We start from the raw sequence: 27,396 nt of genomic DNA on the forward strand, positions 1-27,396 counted from the left end.
ACAAGTTCTACATATGTTACTAGGCATCCCATTGTGATTGTGGCAGATTTCTGAATCTCAAATGCAGTGGCTGCCAGAGTCTGCTTGCATGGGAAATGGCTTTGCATTACTGCGTCCAAGAGCCCACTGTTGTATGCTAAGGGATTGTGTTTCAGGGATGATAGTTGTGTAAGAATGGCTGTGATTACTGGTCCATTTAAATGTGAAAACAAATAAAATGGCTTGTTGTAATCTGGTGTTGCTACAACTGGGGCATTGCTGACTGCTTGTTTAGGATCTTCAGAACATTTTGTCCTCATCTGTCCATTCAAGAGCTCCCTTTTTCATTTGGGCATCCTTTAGTGCTTGCAGTAAGGGCCTTACATATGTGTAATAGTAAAAAATGAATGTCCTACAATAGTTACAAACCCCTAGGAATTTCTGCATCTCCTTGGCTGCACTAGGCTGTGGTGTGTTATGCACTGCTGTGGCTCTCTGGGGTTACTCATCTCCCTGATGAGGAAAGTATCTGTCCTAAGTACACTACCTCCTTTTGGCAATAATGCAACTTCTCTTTGTCATCCTTATACCCCTTGTCTGCGAGGAGTCGTAGGAGCTATATAGTGTCTTCCCTACACTGTTCTTTTGTTGTGCTGCATACTAACAAATCACCTACCTATTGTAGTACAGTGCTTAGTATTGTTATGTTTCCTATGTATATCTGGAGGACCCTATTGAAGGCACTCAGGGACTCGCAGTATCCTTATGGTAAACAGATGTGTTGGTATCGCTGTCTGCGGTAAGTGAACACAGTGAGTTACTGAGAATCTGGATGCAATGGCACTGAAAATAATGCATTATTTAGATCAATCACAGTGAAATAAGCTGCATCTGCAGGGATATTACGTAGTATTGAGGCTCGATTGGGCACTACTGGATATTCTGCCTCCACTATGTTGTTTAAAGGGCAGAGATCTTGTATGAACCTTCACAATGAACCTTTTTCTTTTTCACAGGGTAAATGGCCGTATTGCATGGGGAAGTAGATGGCACTATGTTGCATTGCTCAACTATTGCAGCTATGGTATCATAATATCCCTTCATCTGCCTCCCTTGACAGTGGGTATCGTTTTACTCTGAGAAATATTGCACCTGGTTTGAGTTTGATTCTCGCTGCTCCTATGCTGTTTAATAACCCTACGTCATGAGGGTTGTCAGTCCATAGACGACTGGGCACTCTTGCCATGGCCTCATGTAATCGTCATGGCAGTTGTCAGGAAAATGGCTGGGGGCAGGTACAAGTGGTGGTAGATGGTCGACCAGCCACAAATTACAACTCCCCGATTCCCTGGGGGTACGTGGCTCTGCATAAAACTCTGCATAAAACTGCTGCTGCACCCGTGCCAGGTGCGGATTATTGATGATTGTCAGCATGGGCGGACGCAGCGTGAGGAGCAACAACACCATTTGGAAACGGTGGGTGGAACCAGGAAAGCAGTGCAAAGGAGCTGGGCTTCGTGGCGGTGATGGTGTTAGCCCTGGTGAACTACGGCATATTCTACAGTGTCCGGGTGACCTCACGGGGCACCCAGACTTCAGTTAAGTTTGAGCCGCATTTACTATGTGCTTGTTTACAAATGTGATTTTGTGTTAAGAATATATTTTGTGAATGCCTCATTCAAGGTCAAATTGGTCCCAGCCAGCATTAAGGAAGATAGGGTTACTAAAAAAACCTTTTCTAGAGTCTACTGTACCCACCAACTACCAGCCAATAACGACAGTTCCCTTTTTACTTAAAATAATAAACAAAATAGCATAATCGAGTTCAAACCCACCTAGAAAACAACCAGCTCCTTGGCACGAGACAATCTGGGTTCAGGCCAAACCACAGCACAGAAACAGCCCTACTGGACCTTAAAATCCAGATGGATACCATTAGAGACTCAGGTAAACTATGCATCCTATTTCTGTTAGATCTCTCCACAGCGTTCGACCTTGTGGACCACAACAACTCTGCTCCACCCTAGCTAAAGACTTTAATTTCTCCACTGATGCCACCATGTGAATTAAATCCTTTCTAGATGAATGAACCTCTAGAGTCGCTATAGGTAAGGAAGCTTCAGACCCCATCCCAGTCCGCATTGGAGTGCCCCAAGGTTGGTGCCCCTCACCCACGCTCTACAATGCCTATTCCAAGCTCCTATTTTCAGCCTGATATGAGCGTCATCTACACAAACTCTGCTGATGACACACAGATCCTCATCCCACTCTCAGGAAACTACACCCAAGACACACTACTTATTAACAAAATCTATGCCAGCATCCAAAACTGGATGGCATTAAATAGTCTCTGTCTCAACGATGCGAAGAAAGAGCTTCTCATCGTGGGGTCCCAGTCTAAAATAGGTGCCCTCCATTCTGACTATGCCTCCATCAACATTCACAGTACCATGATACCCGTCCTGAAGCAAGTAAAAACCTTAGGAGTTTACTTGGATGCTAATCTCTTCATGACCAAGCACATCAGCAGCCTCTCATCCTCCACCTCATACACAGCTAAACTAATTGCTCTAAGCAAACCGTTCCTTACCCCTGCAAACTGCGTTACACTGGCCAGAGCCCTGATTCTTTCACAACTCGACTATTGCAATGTATTACTAGCAGGCACCTCCATCTCCAATTATAAAAAATGACAACTGATACAAAACAAAGCTTTTCGAGCCGCCTTAGGAATTAGGAAATCAGACCACACATCCAAGACTAGAAGAGATCACCATTGGTTGCCAGTCGCAGCCAGAGTTATCTTCAAAACCCTGTGCATAACTTTCAAATGCCAACCGGAAACAGCACCCATCTACCTAAATAAGGCACTACAAAAAAAGAAATCACAAGAGCCCTAAGATCCAATAACCACCCATTACTAGCGACACCCCGCTATAAGAACACTAAAGCAGGGGGCAGCAGCTTCCAATACTTAGCCCCCAAACACTGGAACTCCCTTCCTGTCAGTATCAAAAAAGGGGGTTCCTTCTTGGGCTTCAAAAAACTGGTTAAAACTTGGTTAATTAACCAATACGAATGAAACTGTTTTGAAAGCCTGTAAATATGCTGTATTCATCTTTGTACTGTTCGTCCTTTTGTAAATAGATTGTAATTATGCTGTTTGACTGTCTGACTGTAACAGGGTTATTCATGTGAGCCTGTGAGCGTAACACGCTGACAAACTGCTGAGCAGCATAGGGGAATGCTTTTTTTCTGTTGCTTACTTCATGCTTCATGTTCGGTGTTATGTGTCTATCATGTTACATCTTGCCCAACAGGCCATGAGTCTTTGTCAATCATGAGGGAAGAAACTCCCTGCTGTTTGTTTCATATGTTGCCATGTTCAGTCTGTTGCTTAACTCCCATTAAGGGGGTGTATCATGTTTAATGTCCTAGTCACTAATACTTTCGTACAAGGTTGTCTGGGAAAAGTATGTTGGTAGTGAATTTGGGAGGCAGTAGACATATTACGTCAGGTTAGGTTACTACCAGGTGAAGGCAGGTCACTAGGTGGATGTACAAGTGTATCAAGGTGTGTTCTTTCCCTAAATTCCCTCTACCTATCCAACTTCATTACCCTACTCCTTTTTCCGGTTTCCCTACTTCCCTCTCCCCATCCACAATCAGTCCCTAATCCCTCTTTTCCCCCACTGGCTGCCATGTCATCTCCTGTAATGTCTAGCATAAGGAATCTGTGCCAACCATGGTGGGAGTCAAACTCATTCTGCTTCTGTGGTTAGGGAGTGGGTGTGGTATCTCTGTTGTATTGCCATGTGATAGGGTATGCATATCTCAGACAATATCTCCTTTTTGGCTTCTGTATTTGCAAATAATCGCTCATCAGTTACTTCTCTTAGTGGCAAGTGTGATCTATGTACAGTACTGTGTGCCATTCTATTCCCTCTTCATCTGTGCCTGTTAGAATGTTTGAGCCTTTTCTGGTAATCACTGCTTCTATGTGTAGGGTAAACCTTGTTCCTGGTGCCTTTTCCTGTGGGACTGCTGGTCGTAATAAAAATTCTGCGTGCAGGCTAAATATCATGTTTTGCACCCCAGGAGAGTCACTACGTACATGAACATTCTTCCCTGTTTTAGGTGTTTTGCTCCGTTTTTCCCCCTTGCTACTGCCATTGGCCTTGGCCATGGTCTGAGCCCCCCCTCCACACCCCTCCATGGCATTCTTTCCATCTGCTCTTCCTCTGACTCGCAATGTTCCTTGTCCTCCTCCTGTTCCCCCTCACTCTCTGAAGCTTCTGACTCATAATTGAAGCTTTGCTGGTTTTGTTTCCTTCGTTTATCATTCCCTCTTGTATGCCTTCGTCACTGTCTATCTTGAAATCCTTAATCACTGCGCTATTCATTTTGAGCAGAATATCCCCTGCTGTCCATGTACCGCATTTATCATTGGGAATGGTTCTTCCTTCTCTTTTTTTTTCCTCGTCACCCTCTGAAGCTCCTCTTCTGTCTTCTGGATAGCTGCTTCTAGATTCCTACATGCTTTATTTTCTAGCTTTGTTATAATCGAGTCTCAAACTTTATTTGCTGCAGCACCCCATGATGCTTTTGATTCTGATTCTGCTTGGGGTTTATATCCAGGATTTGTGTACCCTGCAGCAGGCTGTACTGGTTATGCTCTGAGTGTGGGAGGAGCTATCAGCTGCGCAGGTGCTAGAGCCCGTGCCATATTGGTGCCTTCTTCTAAAAGGGGCGGGATTGACGACTGCGCAGGCGTTGGAGCCTGGGTCACACTGGCACTCTCTCTGGTAATTGGCAGGGCTGTGGCTACAACAGGTGTCTTTTCCCCTTGTTCATTTCTATTCTCTGAATCCCCTTCTATCCCATCATATAGTTTCCATATTTCTAATATACTGTCTCTTTCTTAACTTTCTACCTTTATATGTTGACAACAAATACCTGTTCACATGCTCAATGATTCACTCATTGCGCGTGCCTTCCACATGCAACGCAGTAGACATCTTCCCTTCTGCCCCGTCAACCATTCATTATGGTATTTAAGAATCTTCTCCCTGTATGTCAGGAGATTCTTACACATATGTTCAACTGGCGTGCATCTTTTGAGCAACAAAAAGTCACAATAACAAGATGGCCAACAGCAAATCGTCACAACACAACAAAAACCGTGTCCAACCCAGCCTCCAGAGGCCACTCCCATGGCGCTCTGCTTATTCACCACAATAAACACAGAAGAAAACACAAAACCCAATGTGCGTTTCCACACAGCAACTCCCAATAAATTCCCCTCCACAATACGTTCTCCACCCCAAGCAAAGTAAATGCAGGGAGGGGAGGTGTGGAGAAGGGGTTTGATTATGGGCTAGGGAGATGGGTGAATGGGGTTTCCCATGATCGATTTAGAAAGACTGAATAATCAATTTTAATCTGTCTTTCTAAATCGATCACTTTTTTCTCGATTAAAATAAAACTATATTTTCACTTAATACCATCTGAAGAGGTATGCCCACATGAGGGAGTCCCGAGCTGGAGCGCATGCAGGGAAAAAACCTTGTGTATATATGCGTAAAACAAGGGTGTGTATCTATGCACTTGAGAATGTGTGCACATATGAATGTTAGTACTTGCAGTATTTATGTTGTGTGTGAATATGTATGAATCTGTGTGTGGCCGGTCGAACCAGGGATTCAGAGGGCACTGGTGACTTGGTGGGATTTACTATGTAAAACCTGAATTAATACTTTTATTGTCATGGAATTATTGGCAATGCCAACATGAGTGTTCCCACTTAGACGGCAGTGGCCTACATGGGTGTAGTCAGGATGGCTTGTTTTCTTACAGTAGCATGGCATTTTTACTAGCATTATGGGTAAAGTAAAAGCAGGTATTTTTATGTGGGTAATGGCCTACATTAGTGCAGCCAGTATGTACATATTTTCATACAGTGGTATATCATTTTTCTAGTGTTATGGGCAAAGTGAACATGGGCGATCCCATGTCGAGAATGGGCATGTTTTTTTACACTATGGAATGGTATTTTTACACTCTTAATGGACAAAGCTAACATGAGCATACTTCTATGGGTGGAACCTGGCCTATGTTGGTGCAGCCAATATGGACACATTTTCTTACAATGGAATGGCATTTTCTTACTCCCATTAAATGCTAAGTAAACTTGATGAGTGTTCTTATGTTTATGGATGCTGGTGTATATTGGTGCAGCCAGTATGGACATGCTTCCTTACTGTGGCATGGCATTTTTATTGGCATTATGGACAAAGTTAGCAAGATAAATGTTTGTACATAAGAACAATGACCCCCATTGGTGCAGCCAGTATAGGCATGTTTTTATACTGTTCCATGGTATTTTACTGGCATTTTGCCTAAAGTCAACATGATAAATATTCATATGCAGTGCTACTGGCCTACATAGGCCTAGACAGTATGGGCATGTTTTCGTAGCATGGCGTGGTATTTTTACTGGTATAAATGTACTTTTTGGCGATCCTTGCTTAAATTGATGATGTCAGCATGAACATGAGCAAGAAAATACCTTTACACTGTTACAGTACTGCCATACTGTTGGTGCCCGGCCATCTTTTGGATTTTTTCATGGGCTACCTTACAAAATCGAATGTAAACTGTGAGGGTTTTTCCTCCATTTTTCAAATAAGGTGCAAAGTGAAAAGCAACACTTTCCCGTGTACCGGAGCAAAGGAGCACCACTTAGTTTCCTCCAGACCCTCGGGTTCTACCGCTTTGGACTGATCTCACATTTGGAACATGCTAGCCTACTACTTGAAGCCGCATTTTTCCGCTGCTCCATTTGACACAGAGAACCTTGATGGTCTCAGCTACTAGACCAGCCTAGCTAGAAGACATTGGGCCTCATTACGAGGTTGGAGGTAAGGATGCCAGTGCTGCTAACCCCTTACCTCCATATTCCGAGGTCCCTTAGCGGGTCCCACTAAGGCCAGCTGGTTTTACCAGCCGCCCTTAGTGGGAACCGCTAAGGGACCATGGAGCTAATAATGGGCACGTTATTAGCTCCTTCCCCATTCCCATCTCGAATCGGTATGGGGAATGGTTTTCAGAATGGGGAGTTACCGGGTCCTCCAAGGTTGGAATGACCTGGTAAGTCCCTATTCTGACAACCCGGACCCGGAATGCGGCAAGGGGGTAGCCATGGTGCTAATAGCACCATGGCTACCCCCAACCTCGTAATGAGGCCCATTTTGTCCACGTAATCGGGTACCTCATCCACCATGAAATTCTCTGCCTTTGGTCTCCAGTCTCCACCTATAGGTAGCTTGGAGCGGGTCCGTTATGCAGTTGTACTTCCAATAGCTACACTAAGCTACGCCTGCTACATTTAGAGGTGAGCTTTTCAACATCCATCACCAAGGCGGTGTCACAGTCGTTTCTTCGGCAACTAGGCAGACGTTGCTCACTTGGAAATTAAGTGTACCTTGACGACATCTCCTCCTCCTTACACCACGGGATAGACAACAGAACTACTTGGGGATGCCTGTTTCCTGCAAACCCTAAGGAGAACCATTGATGGGCTCTCTAACATTGAACTGATGCCTGAACTCTGCAGTGTACCTATGAATTTACAATACTTGAAGATTGAATTTATGTATAGTTCCTTGATGTATATATTTTGCTTCTCAATTATTGTGCAGAGTGTTTTTCTGTTGTATGCTCCTTTTTGTTTAGTGCTTCCTTTGGACTACAGTTGGCCCCTGACTAATTTCCTACGAACTTCTTCTGTCCACTTGCGAAAGGAAAGAAACATGTTGGTTGATTAGGTTACTAGTAAGAATGAGTATGAGTGATTTCTGATTAGTATGACTGTAGTGTGTGATTGTGTTATATTGTTTAAATTTGCACAGCACTTGACACTTTAGGTGGGGTATCCATCCATGATACCAACTCTTTCGGAACCCACTGACAAATAACCCTATCTGTTTTCCCTGTCGCATTATCTAATAATGGTCTTTTATCAATATTGTATGTTGTGAGTTATTTGACTAATTTGCTTGGTTGTCTTTTTCTAAATACTTTTTTAAATTTGAACTTTAATAAAATTGTGAATTTTTTTGAATTTTTTGTTGTTTAGTCTGTTTGAGGTTCTGGCCCCTGCTCCTTGAGGTCATTTTACAGTCAGGCACCTAGCCCTTGTTGCAGGTATTTTTTTGCCCCCTGACACATGAGTTTGCTTATTGAGGTCTTCTAACCTTTTCTGAGGGATTGTCAGGTTTGGGCACTTTGTCCTTTTTACCTCTCTTTGTTTTCTTTGGCAAAGTGAAAAGCACCAATGGAGGGAGGGATGGGGGGCAGGGGAATCCCACCTCTTATACCCCTCCAATTAAAACAATTCACCAATTAAAACATTCACCAACCTCCACTGCTAACATCCAGGCTGCTTTTAGGTACGGCTCACTGGCCTGAGAACCCCTTCATCAGGGCTGCACGCACTTTTTAGTGCATTTTCCATCTAGATTGCCACATTTTGCGGTGTGTTTATGGTTTCCAAGGCTGCTTCCTCATTTTGTCTGTCTCTCATCTTCCTTCCTGCCCATGTAGCACCTGATTGGCTCTGCAACACCTTGCCTTTAGCAACGAGGCTCTCTCCTGCTCGATACCTGTTTTGAGGCCATTTTAGCAGAGGCCACTTTCAGGTAAGGCTCACTGGCCTGAGAATCCCTCCATCTGGGCTGTGCGCACTTTTGAGTGCATTTTCCATCTAGATTGGTGAATTAATTTTCGCTGTGTGTTTGTGGTTTCTAAGGCTGCTTCCTCATTGTGTCTGTGTCCCCTCCTCCCTCCCGCCCATGTAGCACCTGATTTGCAACCCCTTTAAGTCATCCTCCCAGGGCAGCCCCTCAGCTAAAGACCCCAAGACAAAGGACGGCTCCTGCAGAGACGGCTCCAGACCCTGTTGCCCATTTTAGCCTGTGGGGCCTGCAGCCATCACCTAGCAGCCACTGGCTAAGTGCAGTTACGATCAGGGGTTGCAGCCAATACTGCCCCCACTAAACTGACCAAACCAACCCCACCTTATCAACTCTCTAACAGCATTGTCTTGGGAGGATAGCTCAACGGCAACGTGCTTGCCTTGGAAACAAGGCGACATGGAGCAACACAGGTTCGATTCCTGGGTCCGCGCTTAGAAACCGCTGGGTATTAAGTGCGTTATAAATAACCTATCATATCATTGGGTCCAGAGTATTCGCATGAAGCCTGTTAGTGCTAGATAGACTTCCTTTGCCAGATAGCCTGATTGTGCCAGATAGCCCTACTTCGCATTTATCCTGCTTGTGCCATATATCCCTACTTTGCATTTAGCCAGCTTGCCAGCCAGCTTGCGCCAGATAGCCCTATTTCACATTTAGCCTGATTGTGCCAGATAACCCTGTTTCATATTTAGCCTTCTTGTGCCAGATAGCCCTATTTTACATTTAGCCTGATTGTGCCAGATAGCCCTATTTTGCATTTAGCCTTCTTTTGCCAGATAGCCCTATTTCGCATTAGCCTGATTGTGCCAGATAGCCCTACATCGCATTTAGCCTGCGTGTGCCAGATATCCCTACTTTGTATTTAGCCTGCTTGTGCCATAAAGCCCTATTTCGCATTTAGCCTGATTGTGCCGTATAGACCTATTTTGCATTTAGCCTACTTGTGCCAGATAGCCTGATTTTGCCAGATAGCCCTATTTTGCATTTAGCCTTATTGTGCCAGATAACCCTATTTTGCATTTAGCCTGATTGTGCCAGATAGCCTGATTGTGCCAGATAGCCTGCTCATGCCAGATAGCCCTACTTTGCATTTAGCCTGCTTGTGCCAGATAGCCTGATTGTGCCTGATAGCCCTATTTCGCATTTAGCCTGCTTTTGCCAGATAGCCTGATTGTGCCAGATAGCCTTATTTTGCATTTAGCCTGCTTTTGCCAGATAGCCTGATTGTGCCAGATAGCCCTATTTTGCATTTAGCCTGATTGTACAAGATAGCCCTATTTCACATTCAGCCTGATTGTGCCAGTTAGCCGTATTTCACATTTAGCCTTATTGTGCCAGATAGCCCTATTTCGATTCAGCCTTATTGTGCCAGATAGCCCTATTTTGTATGTAGCCTGATTGTGCCAGATAGCGTGATTGTGCCAGATAGTCTGCTCATGCCAGATAGCCCTACTTCAAATTTAGCCTGCTTGTGCCAGATAGCCTGATTGTGCCAGATAGCCCTATTTCGCATTTAGCCAGCTTGTGCCAGATAGCCAGATTGTGCCAGATAGTGCCAGATAGCCAGATTGTGCCAGATAGTGCCAGATAGCCCTATTTCACATTTAGCCTGATTGTGCCAGATAGCCCCACTTCGCATTTAGCCTGATTGTGCCAGATATCCCTACCCCTACTTCGTATTTAGCCTGATTGTGCCGGATATCCCTACCCCTATTTCGCATTTAGCCAGCTTGTGCCAGATAGCTTGATTGTGCCAGATGGCCCTACTTCGCATTTAGCCTGCTTGTGCCAGATAGCCTGCTTGTGCCAGATAGCCTGATTGTGCCAGATAGCCCTATTTCGTATTTAGCCTGCTTGTGCCACATAGCCTGCTTGTGCCAGATAGCCTGCTTGTGCCAGATAGCCCTACTTCGCATTGAGCCTGATTGTGCCAGATAGCCTGATTGTGCCAGATAGCCTGCTCATGCCAGATAGCCCTATTTCGCATTTAGCCTGATTGTGCCAGATAGCCCTACTTCATATTTAGCCTGATTGTGCCAGATAGCCTGCTCATGCCAGATAGCCCTACTTCACGTTTAGCCTGCTTGTGCCAGTAAGCCTGATTGTGCCAGATAGCCCTATTTCGCATTTAGCCTGATTGTGCCAGATAGCCCTACTTTGCATTTTTTTTAAAACTCTTATTATTTGTTAACAATAACCATCAACAATAACAAACTAAACGTAACAGCACTTTTTGTGGATTCTGCCTTTTCGTAGTCGTCATGGAGCGAATCTGCGGCCATGCTGCCCTGATCTACCGTTGTCCGTTTGGTCAGTCTCAGGTCCATCTCTCTTGCGCATCAGCTCGTTTAGAGGGCATGATGTACATCTGTCTATTTTCTAGTTATTGTTCCTCCGCTCTCCTGGGATCAACTGTACTGCTCTCTGCCCCTTGTCCAGATAGGTCTTGCATCAGGAAATTCCATGTCAGTATCTTTTGCCAACTTTCCCCTTCCCTCCTCTGCACCGCTCTTGTCCACACCACTGTTTCTGCCACTGCCCATCTCTGGAGATCAGACCACCATGAGTCTATACTTGGGCCCGCAGTGGAGTTCCATGCCATTGCTATCCAATGTTTGGCCAATATGAACACCAAATCCTTCATTTTGGCCAGGTGCATACTTTGTCTGCCTCCTCTGGGAACAAGGCCCAATAAATACGACTTAGGATTCCACACTTGCATTTGGATTCCTCCCCCCGCCACCTTCTCCTTGATTGCCTCCCAGAAAATCTGTATCACTGGACAAGTCCAAAACATGTGCAACATGCCTGCTTCTTCCTCAGAGCAGCAGGGGTATTTGCAAGGTTCTTCCCGTCTCATCATGGTCATCCTTCTGGGCGTAAGGTATGCCCTGTGCGTAAGGTATAACTGCGCTTGGCTGAATGTTGCGTTCCTGGACACTTTATTTGGATATCTAGCCCATTCCTGTTCGCTAAAGGGCTTCTGGAGCTCCCCTTCCCAGCATTCTTTCATTTGTAGCACTTGCGCGTTGCTGGATTCTAACAACTGTTCATATAGTGTAGAGGCTGTGTCCCCCCTTTTGAAATGTCGTACCACGCATCCAACCCCCCACCCCTGTATCGATCATCTTCCTCTGGCCATTCTGCCCATCTCTTCTTGATTGTCCTTAACACACTGGTATGTAGAGTAAACTAGCCTCTATGTATATCTTGGTCCTCTACAAGGTTTAGGAATTCCGCCCATTGTCCCTCCTTCCTCAGATCTCCTATATGTGCTACACCCTTGGCCTCCCACTGGGATCGATATGTTGCGAGAGTTCCTTTATCCGGGCCTACAAATCCTGCTATGGGGATCTATGTCGAGCAGGGGTCTCTCATCCCTTGGAGCTTCCATGCCCCGCTCCACAGGGTTATTGCGAGTTTGACCATGTTTGGTAGAGTCTTGATCAGAGATTTATCAATCCATGGCAGTTCCCTCAAATAGTATAGTTACAGTGCTGGCTGGAAGAGTATTGTCTATTATTGTCTCTTCCCCCCAGACATTTGACCACAAATTGCAATTGCCCCGCCAGGTAGTACTTTTCGAAGTCTGGCAATCATATGCCTCCTGCTTCGTAGTCTCTTTGCAGAGTCATCATAGCAATTCTGCACCCCCACCCCCACAGGAATGTCCATGCTATTGTGTTCAACTGTGTGAAGAAGGCCCTGGGTATGTCATATGGGATGTTCTTGAAGTAATATAACATGTGTGGCAATACCACCATCTTCAAGAGAGCCGCCCTCCCTATCATCCCCAGTGTAAGTGTCCCCCAGAAGTCCATAGCTTTTTGTGTTCTGTCAAGGGCTGTGCGTATGTTGATTTTGGGTGTGTCTGCGATGTCATGGTGTATTTCTATCCCCAAATATCGGAAGGAGTCGGTGCCCACATAAGGCCCAGATCTGGAAGTTGGTTCGAGGGGACCTGTCTTAGGTCTGCCAAGGGGAATAGTGAGGACTTTTCTTTACTGATGACTATTCCTGAAAGTCTAGTGTAAGCATCGATCGCTTCTAGCAAGCAGGATAGATTTTCTTGCGGGTTCCCCACAAAAAGGAGCATGGCGTCCGCGTACAGCAAAATTTGATGCACTACTCCGTCTCTATCTATCCCTGTGTCCCCATACTCGGCTCTAAAGAAAACCGACAGTGGTTCCAGGGCCAATATATACTACATCGGTGATAGTGGGCAGACCTGCTTGGTTCCTCTGTATATCCTTCTGACCTCTGAGATGTGTCGTCCAGTTTTCACTGTAGCTCTGGGATCTTTATATAGTAGCCTAATCCACCGAAGGAACCCTTCCCCTATTCCAAAGTGGGTGAGGACACCCAGCAGCCACTCTCAGTTCACAGAATCGAAAGCTTTAACAGCATCTAACGATGCTATAGCACATTCACTTCGTCTGAGATTCGTCCTTTCTACCACGTGGTGGAGCCTTGGAAGATTCCGCAACGTGTTTCTTCCTGGAACATAACCTGTCTGATCCGAATGGATCAGCGTGGGTTTCGCCCGTTTTAGGCGGTTAGCAAGCACTGCTGTAAGTATTTTGGAATCTTGATTAATGAGGGAAATCGGCCTATATGAGGCACACTCCAGCTGGGATTTCCCAGGTTTGAGGATCAGTATAATTACCGATTCCGACATGCTGTCTGACAGCTGTTCCTTCTCATGCGCTCCTTGATACGTTTCAAGCAATCTTGATGCTATGGTACCCTTGCACGTCTTGTAGAATTCGCCCAGAAGCCCATCAGGTCCTGGGGATTTGCCTGATGGAAGTTTGGCGATTACTGTCTCTATTTCTTCCACTGTGAGGGGAGCATCTAACAATTGGGCCTGTTCTGCTGCTAGCTTCTGCAGTCTTCTCTCTGCCACGGCATCTGCTATATCCCCTGGCTCCACCTCTGGGTAAGGGGCATACAATCGCTCATAAAAGCGGGAGAATAGTGTGTTAATTCCCTCCTGACTTCTGACCTCTATCCCTGCTTTGTCAATTATTGCATTAATTGAGTCTCTTTTACATTCCTGCTTGGTGAGCCAGGCCAGGAGCCTGCCAGGAGTGTCCCCTCTGCATGAAATCGCTGTATATATTTCCCATAATCCAGTCTTCTCAGTTTCTCCCAGAGTTCTACGCATCTCGGTTTCAGCGCCATTAGTTCTCTAGGTTCCTCCCCAGTGATCCCTGCCTGGCGTTCCCTCAATTCTATCTCCCTTTCTAGGTTGCCAAGCTCTGCCAGGGCCTCTCCTCTTAGTCCCCCCATTTTCCCTATTGCTGCCCCTTATCACCACTTTGAACGCATCCCAGAGCGTACCAGTACTTTCTACACTTCCCACGTTGTGCTCAAAATAATCGTCTATCACGTCATGCAAATAATTCTCAAACTCGCCCTCCTTCAGTGCCTCCGCCTTCAGCTGCCATGTTGGTATCTGAGCCCTTCTGTAGGTGTGTGCCCATGTTGCTAGTAATGATGCATGGTCAGACAGAGTGTGTGCCTTAATATTTATCCCCGTAAAATCTTTCAAAGATTCAGTACCCGTGAATAAATAATCTATGCGTGTAAATATTCCATGGGGTGCACTCATTGCTGTGTACCTTTCTCCAGACATCCGTCAGCTGCAATCGGGTCAGGACCGTTTGTAACGCCTTGGCTGGGGGTGCTGGCTTCCTGTGTTTGTCATCCGATCTGTCCACGATTGGGTCCAGAGTGCAGTTGAAGTCTCACGCCCAGATGAACGTTGCTTCTCTGTATTGGGCTAGTTTGGGCATACGTTTCCTAAAAAATTCTGTTGCATCGTGATTCGGAGCTTATGTATTTATCAGGCATATTTCCGTACTCTCCAGCATTCTGTGCACTATCACTAGTCTTCCTTCGGAGTCGCTTTCTTGCTTTATTAGCTGAAATGGGACCCCTGGTGTGACCCACATCAGTACTTCCCTGGCATAGTTCGAGTATGTAGAACTGTACACCTGCCTCCTCCCCCCATTTCTTGTCCACTTTGGTTTGTTTCTCCCGTGTTAGGCAAGTCTCTTGCAAAATTGCTATCTTAACCTTCATCCTGTTTAGCCAGGCATATACTCTAAGTCTTTTAACGTAGGCATTGAGCCCCCTAACATTGCAATTGTTATCTCATCTGGTCCCATATTCGCTGTGTTTTCTTCTGACTCCGCTGTACAATAGCCCTCTGTATGCCCTCTGCCCTGCTCTCCCTCTCTCTGCCCCAGCTTGGGGTATCCCATCTTCTTGGAGGCCAATTCTCTTGATTCTCTTGATCCTCTTGATCCTCTCTCCATCTGTGTCTCAGTTTCCATAGGCCTCCGACTAGGGATGTTTCTCTGAGCCTGGCCCCTTTGCTCTTCGTCATATTTGCAGCCTTTCGCTCCATTTCTTCTGCTTCTGCATATGCTGTTTCCTCCACTGTTAGTGCCTTCTACCAACCAACCAAACAATTGACTAACTACAACTATCAAACCAACACCCAGCCACCCTCCCCCTGCTCGGGCTTCGCTGCTTCTCTTGCTCCGCCCACTGTAGTGGGACTGGCCTGCTGCAGCGTGAAGCCTCAAAACTGACATCTGAACTCGTAAAACACTCTGGGGTTGTGCGTCTTGTCGGCCCTTCCGACAGACCTGGAGTGGTCGCTCCCTTATAAAGTCCTTCTGGCTTGCATTATGTTCTTTGTGCTGGAATGTCTTTACACATATTGGTCCCCGCACTTTATCACCAGAGTTGTTTCCCCATCATCATTGGCGTTCCTAGGTCTTTGCTGGGGGGATACCTTGCTGGTCCATCCATGTGTGGGCCCCCTCTATCATCTCAAAGAAGCACAACCTGCCCTGGTGTATTACCTTGAGTTTAGCCGGATATAGCAGCATGTAATGTATACCCGCCGCCCTAAGGCGTTCTTTAGTCGGGCGGAAATGCGCTCTTTGTTTCTGGACCATGGCAGTGTAATCTGGATATATAGTGACTCTGGTGGAATTCCTGGTGATCATGCGCCCTTCTCTCGAAAATGACAGTATCCTTTCCCAATCTTTGAAATTCATGATGTTGGCGATCATTGATCTTGGGGGCTGGAGGGAGGCACCCGGTTGGGGCTTTCTGGTCAGGGCTCTGTGTGCTCTTTCTACCGCAAAACCCTGGGACAGCGCCCCTGCCCCAATCTCCTGGAGCAGCAGATTTTCAACGTACCCCGTGGGTCTCTGCCTTCTTCACTTTCCGGCAGTCCAACTATGCGGATGTTGTTCCTTTGTGCCCTCCCTTCCGCATCCTCCGCCCTGTGTTTCAGGATCTTTACTCGCTGCATCACCTCGGACTATTTCGCATTTAGCCTGATTGTGCCACATAGCTCTATTTTGCATTTAGCCTGTTTGTGCCGGAGAGCCTGATTGTGCCAGATAGTCCTATTTCTCATTTAGCCTGATTGTGCCAGATAGCCCTATTTCGCATTTAGCCGGCCTGTGCAAGATAGCCTGATTGTGCCAAATAGCCCTATTTCGCATTTAGCCGTATTGCGCCAGATAGCCCAATTTTGCATTTAGCCTGATTGTGCCAGATAGCCCTATTTCGCATTTAGCCGTATTGCGCCAGTTAGCCCAATTTTGCATTTAGCCTGATTGTGCCAGATAGCCCTACTTCGTATTTAGCCTGCTTGTGCCAGATAGCCCTACTTCGCATTAAGCCAGCCTGCGCATGATAGCCTGATTGTGCCAGATAGCCCTATTTCGCATTTAGCCTGATTGTGCCAGATAGCCCTATTTTGCATTTAGCCTGATTGTGCCAGATAGCCCTACTTCGTATTTAGCCTGCTTGTGCCAGATAGCCCTACTTCGCATTTAGCCTGATTGTGCCAGATAGCCTGATTGTGCCAGATAACCTGACTTTGCACCATTTAGCCTGCTTGTGCCAGATAGACCTATTTTGCATTTAGCCTGATTGTGACAGATAGCCCCCTTCACTCATATTCTGTAATGTTCGTTAACTAACTATGGTACCTTTTATATTTGCAGATTTTCGGAGGTCGGTAAATGATGCTGCAGCCGTGGATGAAGACTGTTGACTGAACTGCGGACTATGAAGGAAGGAAGAAATCACCTGTCGGAAGACTGCGGCTGCAGAAACTTTGGTCAGGTAACTTTAAATCTGTGGTCTGTGAATATTCTGTGAACGATTCAAGTTCTTAATATTACTTTTTCTTTCATTCTGCAGGTTCTGTGAGCTGAGCGCCGGTAGCGTTACACCGCTGTCAGCAGAACTAACGCAAAGCGCACGTTCCAGCGGAGGCCATGTTTGCCATGCTGAAACCCATCTAGAGCCTACAGATCGGAACAAAGAATCCCTCCTGGCCCGGACTCCTGAACGTAAACCAGGAACCCTGGAAATTATCATGACAGATTTCCCACCCTAAGGCCCCTCCTAAGGGTGGACCCTCCGGCCCAGGCTTGGTTGGATGATTCTGATGAAATCTTTTAACTAGCTGTGGAGCATGAATGTTAGTATTAGGTTCCCACGACCGAAACCTTTCCAATCCACCAAGTAAAACAATTTCCTTCTGACTACTTTGGAATCTAAAATCTCTTTCACTTAGAACTCGGGTTCCCCCTCTACAATCATTGGTTCGGGAGATCTTTGTAGTCTAGTCCCTGGGTTCATTGGCTTCAATAGGGAAACATGAAACAGGGTGAATTCGCATATGAGGTGGAACAGTCAATTTTAGTGCCACAGGATTGATGACTGATTCTACTGAAAACGGGCTCAGATATCTAGGTTGAAATTTACGCGGCCATTTAAGAGCAATGTGTTTGGAAGCTAGCCACACCTTGTCTACCACTTGATAATCAGGGGTATCTCTTCCTTATTAGTCAGCAAATTTCTTTTGATTCTCTTTTGCAGCAGTCAGATGTACCAAGACTTCCTTCTGAATTCGGGAAATGTTCTTGTGAAGACTCTGCACCGCTGGCATCTCTAATGGCTCTAGTGGATCAAAGGCGGATGCTCGTGGATGGCAACCATTTAGTATGTAGAAAGGAGTATGCCCTGTAGAAGTTTACTCAAAATTGCTGTAAGCGTACTCTGCAACCCAGAGCAAATCCACCCAGGTGTTATCCGTTTGATGGAGGAGACGTCAGAGATACTGTTCTAGGGTTTGATTAGTTTGCTCTGTTTCTCCATCGGTTTGTGGATGGTGGCTAGTTGACAAACCCACTTCTATTCTAGCCATCTCACAACACCTTTTCCAGAATTGGGATACAAATTTGTTTCCTCTATCAGAGACCACTACTGACAGAAATCCATGTAGACGTACAATGTGTTCCAAAATAACTTTAGCCAAGACTGATGCCGATGGAATCCTTTCAATGGGATAAAATGTGCCATTTTGGAAAACAAATCCACGACCATCAAAATCGTGTTATAACCCGAACAAGGGGGTACCTCTCTAATGAAATCCATTGATATGGTATGCCATGGTGCAGGTGGAAGAGCTAAGGGTTGAAGAAGTCCTGCAGGTCTCTGCTTTGAACTTTTATTTTGGGCCGATATGCCACAAGTCTGGATAAAATCGATTGTCTTTGCGCCAAGTAGGCCACCAGATATATCTTTTAACCTTAGCTATTGTTTTAGCAATTACTGGATGGCCCTCCAGCAGAGCTCCATGATGGTCTGCCAGGACCTGCTCTTGTAGGACCCGAGTGGGCAGATAAAGATGACCCTGAAAGTATGGTAGATTCTCTTGAATCGAACACTTAGGCCATTTAGACTCCCAGGCCTCTAACTCGGAAGTTGTCATACTAAGCCAGATCTTTGTCTTCAAATCCTCTGTGGAAAATCCTGTGGCTCCCCAAAAAATGTCTTCCGGAATAATAATCACAGGATTTTGAGTTACTTGAACATCTTCTCTCTCCCCGATGCGTGACAAAGCGCCCACCTTGCCATTATGCACTTCAGGGCAGTAGGTTATAACAAAATCGTATTCCGTGAAAAACAATCCCCAACAGAGTTGTTGTGAGGGCTGAGCTTTTGCAGAGCGTAAATATTGCAGGTTTCTGTGGTCAGTAAGAACTGTGATGGTGTGTCGAGCCCCTAATAAATGATGTCTCCATTCTTTGAAAGCATTTTTAATTGCTAACAATTCTTTGTCCGTGATAGAGTAATTTAATTCCGCTGCTGACATTTTTTTTATACCAAATGGCCACTGGGTGCAACTGTCCAGTTTCCAAATTCTTTTGGGGCAGTACCGCTCCCATGGCAGCACTAGAAGCTTCGGTCTCCACCACAAACGGTAAATCAGGTCGAGGGTGTCTTAACACTGGAGCAGTTGTAAATGTATTCTTTAAAATCTGTAAGGTCTCTTCTGCTTCAACGGGCCAAGCAAATTTCTTATGTGTTCGTAGTAACAAATTTATTGGATGGACAAGCTGAGAAAAACCAGATACAAAGCACCGAAAAAATTGGCGAATCCCAAGAAACTTTGGACTCCTTTCACCGATGTGGGAGATGGCCAGGTTAATACTGCTTCTACTTTTCTGTTGCCCATCTGAATTCCCTGTGGTGACGAGACGAATCCCAAAAACTCCACAGAAGTCACATGAAAGGAGCATTTTTCCAATTTGAAGTACAATTGGTGTAGCCGTAGCTTCGTAAGTACTGCTCAAACATGAGCAATGTGTCCTGGGCTGAGGCTAAGTAGATGAAGATGTCATCAATGTACACCACAGCGCACACATCTAACAACTCATGTAAAACATCATTCATGAAGTTCTGAAAAGCAGACGGGCATTGCATAAACCAAAAGGCATCATTTGGTACTCGTATAATCCATACTTAGTGCAAAAGGCAGTCTTCCATTCATCGCCTTCCTTAATTCGTACCAGGTGATAAGCTCTCTGAAGGTCTAGTTTCGTAAACATTTTACAATCTTTGACTTGGTCCAACAACACTGGAATGAGCAGAAGCAGGTATCTGTTTTTTACTGTGATCTGATTTAGCGCACGATAATCTATACAGGTGCGAAGGTACCCTTCCTTCTTTGGTACAAAGAATGAAGGAGAACCTCCAGGCAACTTTGAAGGCCGAATGAATCCATTGGCAATGAACTTATCCATATATGTCTTCAAATGGGTATTCTCTTGCTCGGTCAAGGCATAGATTCTGCTACATGGGGTTTGAGGCCTTAGGATTAAATCAATTTGACAATCGTAGGGCCGATGTGGCGGCAGCATGTTGGCCTGTTCTTTTACAAACAGGTCCTGAAAATCTTGATACTCTGGCGGATTCCTAGTAACCCCAATGTGAGGCCTTTTCTACATAACGCCTGAACCTCTTTTCCTTAATCTTCTTCTCCTCTGTAACACAAGCTTTTGCATTTTTCAGTGAATACCAAGGTTCTGGCACGCCAATCAATCTGTGGATTATGTTTCTCTAACCATGGAATACCTAAGATAATTTTGAACTGTGGAGCACTAATAAGGTCAAACGATATCTTTTCTCGATGTTCATCCTGGCAAAGCAAGGTGCAGACTTCAGCACACTTCGTCACTGGTCCTGATATTTGCTGAGTACCATCAACCGCCGTGACATTCTCAACCACTGGCTTTGGGTTCATATCAATACCAATCTGCTTGCAAGTTTAGTTTTTGATCCATGTAGTTCCCAATCGCACCGCTGTCCACATATGCTTCTAAAGCATGCACTTTGGAAGGTTGAAGGTCACTACTTAGGATGACGGGTACAACAAAATGAGAGATCTGAAATTCCGTCTTCTGGCTCGACAAGCCGACCTCTAAGCTTGTCGGGCATTGGAGTTTTACATCGGCTCTTCCTTCTTTTCTTCTTTTTCTGCCTTATACAAGGCTCCTACCGGTTTTCAGGGAGGTTTCACTGAACAGTTACGAAGGAGATGTCCAGCTGAACCACAATAGAGACATAAATGCTGTTGTCTTCTCTTCTCTCTTTCCTCTTTTGAAATGGGACCCCAAACACCCCCCAATTGCATTGGCTCAGGATGTTTCTCAGTTACATGGCGACTCCCGCTGTCTTTTGGACGGACAAAGTAGGATCTATTATCTGATTGGGAACAATCTATTTGTCAATCTTGTAACCGATGGTCCAATTGTATAGTGAGATCCATGAATTCCGCACAACCCGTGGGAGGGTTCACAACTTGTGCTAATATGTTTTTGAGTTCCCCTCGTAAACCCTGATAGAAAAGTGTTGTTCTCTTTTCTTCTGGCCAATTAGTTTCTGCTACCAATCGACTGAAAGAAGCAACATATGCCAGCAAATCTTGACTGCTTTATCGTAAGGAAAGTAATGAATTGTTCAACGCCTGCCCTGTGTATGACGGGCAAAGAGCGTCTCTAATTCCTGCTGAAAACCATTAAAGTTTCTTAACAAAGGATCATCCCGGTTAACCAAAGGAATAGACCAATCTGCAGCATGCCCACCCAAATAGGATCATACAAATGCCACCTTAGACTGTTCTGATGGGAAAACCCCTGGTCTGCACAGAAAATGCAAATGACACTGATTCATGAATACTGCAAAATGCATCGGATCCCCATAAATCGTTCTGGGGGGGCTAATGGAATGTTTCCAGGTACAATCACCCGAAGAGGAGGCCCTGGTGGAGAACCTTGCACTGGAGGGAGACCACCTGGAAGTGGGGCTTGACCTGCTTGTGTTTGTAATAATTGACGACCCAATTCATCAGTGCATTCTCTATTGACCAACAACTCCCACCTCAAGGAATTGGTTTCAGACCGTGCTGCATGGACTTCAGCACGTAACTTCCCCAATAACTGGAACAAATTATCTAGATCTGTGGTCTCCAATACGCTCGGCAGAGTGGTGTTTTAAGTACTGGCTTTGCATTCTCTAATGCTTACCTTGTCTTCACAGGAGCGTAAATGATCCAAAACCCTGTTGATCTGCTACAGTGTTTTTTTAGGGTGTTCCCCCGTCATAGAAAAGAGAGAAAACAGGAAGGGGGGAACTGTAATCAATATAAATGGTGACTCTATAGGGATTCTCCCCTGCTTTACACCCTGACTGGCTCCCCCTTTATACTTCTAAGGCCCACACTCTCCTCACCTGTGTTTTATTTGGGAGCTCTCCGTCCTGCCTCCACGCAGGGGTGCATAGGTTTTGAGGCTCAGAAGACAATGATGCTGTTAAAACGGGTAAGCCTCTGAAGGTAAAAGTATTTATGATTGATAGAAGTCTTTAGTCAGAAAAAAGGCACTGATGTCTCAAAGAAAAAACGTTCTGTGGATGGAGAGATCTCTCTTTCTGGCTTTAATGATTTTCTTTAAGTATGGGAGCACTGCTCCCGCTCACTTCGACCACTGATGTTCTCCCTTTATCAGCCTACTGTATTGTGAAAACTTAGCCTTTCTCACATTATAAAGGAACCTCAAACCTAGGTGTGTCCTGTCATAAACAGCCTTTTTAAAGCCGAGCTCTCCCTACCCCACTATATCCCCGCTATACAGGAATCTCAAATCTACGTGTGGTTCCCTCTTGTGTGCCTTTTTGTGAAACCCAGGCCACCTACCCCACTGTACAGGAATCTCTAAGCTAGGTTACCTCTTCAGGTGTGCCATTTGAAACCCAGGGCTTCCCTATTATCCTGGTACATCCAACTAACTGCTAAAAGCAATTACCTACAGCTAGGTCACTGCCCCAGTTGACTACGAACCTGTTGTGTTAGCCAGGAAAACTACAGCGATACCAATTGCACTACCCTCCCTCCCTCCAATGCTTAGGATCACAACACCGCCCGGCTTCGACCCTTCACCCACGGAAGAAAGAAGACCAGAACCGTAACCCACTACTTGGCCGACCGCCCTGAAACCCTAAGTTAACTAACTGCACCTGAGAGCAACCAAAAACCCAGACCCCCTCCAACATCTGCATTCTTACGCAGACACCCCAGCTATCCTACAACAATGTCCCTCAATATCAACACCACCTCTGGACTGTAACCTACGTACAAAGACACAAGCCCACAGAGCTCACTATGCTTTCACAGCACAACAGGACAAGACCTAACACCATCCAAACCACACAAGGACCTACAGGCCCTGTAGCCCAAACTCTGAACCTTCCTACCACCAAGGACCCCCGACAAAGACCTAATCCTAATCCCATGTCACTGGCCTCCTACTAATCGGCGGCCAAGACACATAAATTGGAGATTGTGGAAGCTAAAAAAAACTACCATAATCTTCGAATTCTCAATGCTTAATCGGACAACAAGGAACTTTTCAGGATTTTAAAGGAATCTGAGTCTATCTCTCATCTGCAGGGACTAACCCCCCCTTCCTGGTGCTACCTGGTGTCAACAAGTACAAAATGGCATGCATAACAAACTTCCAGGTATGAGAGCTGACATTGTCCAAAAACAGTTGGCTACTCCAGCTCACAGTAATGATACACTACAAATCAGAAGTCCCATGATTACTGAATTGAACTTTCATCCTATATCTGAGGATGATCTGAGGATCGTGATTGAGAAAGATAAGGCAACGAAATATAAGGGCGATCCATGTTAAAATCCTGTCCCCCAGCTCTCATAAAGGCAATTTGCATATGTGTGAATGGTTCACTACTTGAGGGTAGCATCCATGACAATCTAAAGCAAACTTGGGTCACTCCCATCTTGAAGAAATCTGGGTTGGCCGCAGATAATCCACTCAATTATAGACCAATAACCAACACACCTTTCCTTTCAAAGATCTTGGACCGAGTCGCCTACATGCAATTCGCCCAGCATCTGAATCAGTTCCCTTTCCTTGTCTATCAGTCAGGCTTCAGACAGGGCTTCGGCACTAAGACTTCTCTGCTGGACTTGAAGTCTAGACACCTAGGAAGCATGGATAAAGGGCTATCCTCCCTTTTAGTCTCATTGGATCTGTCCGCAGCTTTCGACTTTGTCGACCACTCCATCTTGGTGTCCAGAATGGTGGAGGTTGCCAACGTCTCCCCTTCTGTAGCTTCCTGGACCAAGTCCTTTTTGGCTAACAGACAGAGTAGAGTCTGCCTGAGGGAAGCCCTTCCTGTTTTGGTGCTTTTTGGGGTGCCACAGGTAGCCAGTATGTTTCCCTGTGTTTATAATATCTACACAACCCTTTTTTTCAATATGTTGGAGCAGGAAGGGATCACCTTTTCAAACTATGACGACGACACTGTGTGTCGTCCCATTAACCGGAGAACACTCCCAGGATGAACAAGAACTCAACAGAATTTTCGTATTGATCGAAAATTGGATGATGAGCAATAACCTGGCATTGAATAAAAGCAAAACAGAATTGATGATAGTTGGTAGTTCCCAGTATTTAGCCAAATTGGACCCTGCCTATAAATCATTTATGTTCGGGTCAGTTGAAATCATTCCCCAAAAAAAAATTAAAAATTCTGGGTATGACTCTTGACCAGACGCTTAACATGAGGGCACATGTAAGCAATACTGTATCAGCTTCCATTTATTACGTGAAACTGCTTGCTCACCTGCGACCCATTATCTCGCAAGCCAACGCGGAATCCATCGCCAGAGCCTTTGTTGGCGCAAAGATGGACTATTGCAGTAGTCTTCTGGTTGGTCTCTGCAAAGTTGACTCCAACAGACTCCAGGTCGTCCAGAATGGAGCTGTGAGAGTGGTCGCTGGCTCAGTCCACCGGGACCACCTATCCGAGGCCAGACACGCCTTATACTGGCTCCCAGTAGAGGCCCGAGCTCAGTTTAGATCATTAACGATCATTTTGAAATGTAGACTTGGAATAATGCCCACTTACCTGCAAGACAAGACACTATCAGAGAGAAGGTCAGTAGCAGGTCACCAAGATCCAGCAACCAGAGCCTCCTGGTGCTTCCTCGATGTAAATTAAAAAAGGTTGAGAGCAGTGCCTTCTTTATTGTCGCACCCAAGCACTGGAATTCATTACCGTTGACCCTCAGACAACATTCCTCCTTGACTGTCTTTAAAAAGGCTCTCAAGACATGGTTGTTCTACCGACCGGCCCATGTTGATTTTTCACACTGTATCACCCTATCCCGCTACGACTCTATCCCTTCTGTTTTTTGTGTTGTCTGTCTTGTCTGCGCCCTTACGCCTCAGGGTCCATGGTTGTGCAATGCAAATTAATTAAAGTAAAGTAAAGAGCTGGATGCCACCAAAGAGAAACAGAACAAAGAATCATTCAAACTGATACACACCCTCTTCCAGCTGAAACGGCCACAAATACAGAACACACCCCATAAAATACTCCAGACAACAGAACAAGCACCACGAGAAGAGAGAAATCCCTGTATCTAACACCGTACCTTGCAACTGCCTCACCACCTCAACACCACTGAGTTGTCCAGGCACATGAGAACTCACAAGAACCCTGCAGAAAAAAAAGAGAAGACCTGAGAAGAGAAAAAAATGAAACCAACGCCCTCACCCCTTATATCACAAAAACACAACAGCAGCGGCAGCAACCACACCAAAACATAGCAGATGAAGAAGCGGAAGAACTCATCAACCTAACAATCAATCTAAAAGATTGTTTCAGCGAGGAAGTAGACTACACGGATCACCAACCAATTTGTGACAACACCACAGATAAACTCAGACAAAACAACCAGAAGACAACACAATGATTAAAAAACAAACCCAACTATGTCAAAAAGATCCATTGCAACCTAATCAACGCCAGATCAATATCCAAACATGCCACAGAGATTTTCGACCTCCTGTCAGACGTGGCTATCGATATCCTATTTGTAACCGAAACATGAGTAGATAACAACTACAAAATCACACTGCATAACTGCATCCCTGACAACTTCAAGTGGTCACAAGTTAACAGAAAAAACAAAAGAGGAGGACTGGCACTAGCATACAAGGGCCACCTGAAAATCAAAACGGATGAACCACTAAACATCCAAAACTGCAAATCTCTAATCCTTCACCTAACAGCAAACCCCAAAACACATTTTAGATGTGTTCTTTTTTACAGACACCAACATATGATGCAACCTTCGTCAACGCTCTCACTGAAGCCATCATCAACCTAGCCATCGAGCAGGAACACCTGATAATCCTGGGAAACTTTAACATCTGGTTTGATCAAGAAACCACTAACTCACTAACGCAACAACTGAAGACAATGAAACTACATCAGCTAATCACAGGAGCAACCCACACAGCGGGACATACGTTAGATGCAATCTTCCCCAACAAAAACCTCATTGCCACGACACCACCATTACAGATCCTCTGGAGCGACCACCTCATCATCCCCTTTGTGATCATGCTCCCCATGATGACAGACAAACAATCCGACAAATTCGCAACCACCATGAAAAGAAACTGAAGGGCCACAAGAGCCAGCAACTTAGTGGAACAACTGGCAATTAACAAACCACCAACAATCACCCTGGATGAAGTTGACCTAGACTGAAAAACAGAAATACTTCATAAATGGATCGCCGTAAACAATCCATGATATGGCCAAGGAAAAACCTTTCACCCCATCGTGCAAAAGAGCCCACTACTCAGCACCTTGAAAAGGAAAAACAGGATGCTGGAACTAGAATGGAGGAAAAAAACGATCAGGCGAAGAAATGACGACTCCAAAGACAAATCCGCTCATACAAAACGGAAATCCATAATGCCCAAAAGAAATACTACGACAATAGACTCACCAAAGCTGCCAACACCCAAAAACATGCTGATACCTTCACTGGAACTATGCAATGACCTTGCAGACCACTTCAAAAACAAAATCAACACCACATAAAACAGGCCAAGCAACTACAACATGCAACCCACCCAGCCACACGAGGATCGCCGGAACAAACTCTGAAGCTTCCCCCAAATATCTGCAGAGACATTCATCAAGCCGGTAAGCAACAGCAACAAAGCAGGCTCCCCTATTGATCCATGCTCCCCAGACATGCACAAGTCAATCGTCACACAAGGAACGCCAATGGAATACTACAGAAAACTTTTCAACCTATCACTTTCAATGGGAATGTACCAAGATAATTCAATCGGCATACATCTAGCCGCTCCTCAAGGACATAACAGGAAACGTGGAGGACCTCTCCAACTACAGACCTATCTCCAACATCCCCTACCCAGCGAAAATACTCAAAACATATGTCTATAGAATAATACAAGAATTCATAGAAGAACACCAACTGCTGGACCAAGCACCCCTAGGCTTCAGACTGATGAGAGGAACGGAAACGGTGCTGCTTTCAATTTGGGACGATCTAAAAGCTAATGCAGACACAGACAAAAGCAGAGCTCTGATATTTCTGGACCTTGCCGTAGCGTTTGACACAGTCAACCATGAAATCCTCATCAGGAGATTGCAAGAAATAGGAATCACCAACCTAGTCCTACTGTGGATTAAATCCTTCCTAACAAACGGAACAGAAACCATATGGATCCACCACAAGGGAATGTACCTGTGGAGTACCACAAGTATCCTCCTTCCCTCCATTGCTCTTCAACTTATACCTGATGCCACTAATTAAACTCATTAAAAACACAGCCTCACATGCTACAACCATGCTGATGACACACAGATTATCTACAAAATAGATGATATGCAGGAAGGAAATGAAACCCTGGAAGAC

Source organism: Ambystoma mexicanum, chromosome 1q, assembly GCF_040938575.1.
Source record: "Ambystoma mexicanum isolate Mex_15411 chromosome 1q, UKY_AmexF1_1, whole genome shotgun sequence".
NCBI lineage: Eukaryota > Metazoa > Chordata > Amphibia > Caudata > Ambystomatidae > Ambystoma > Ambystoma mexicanum.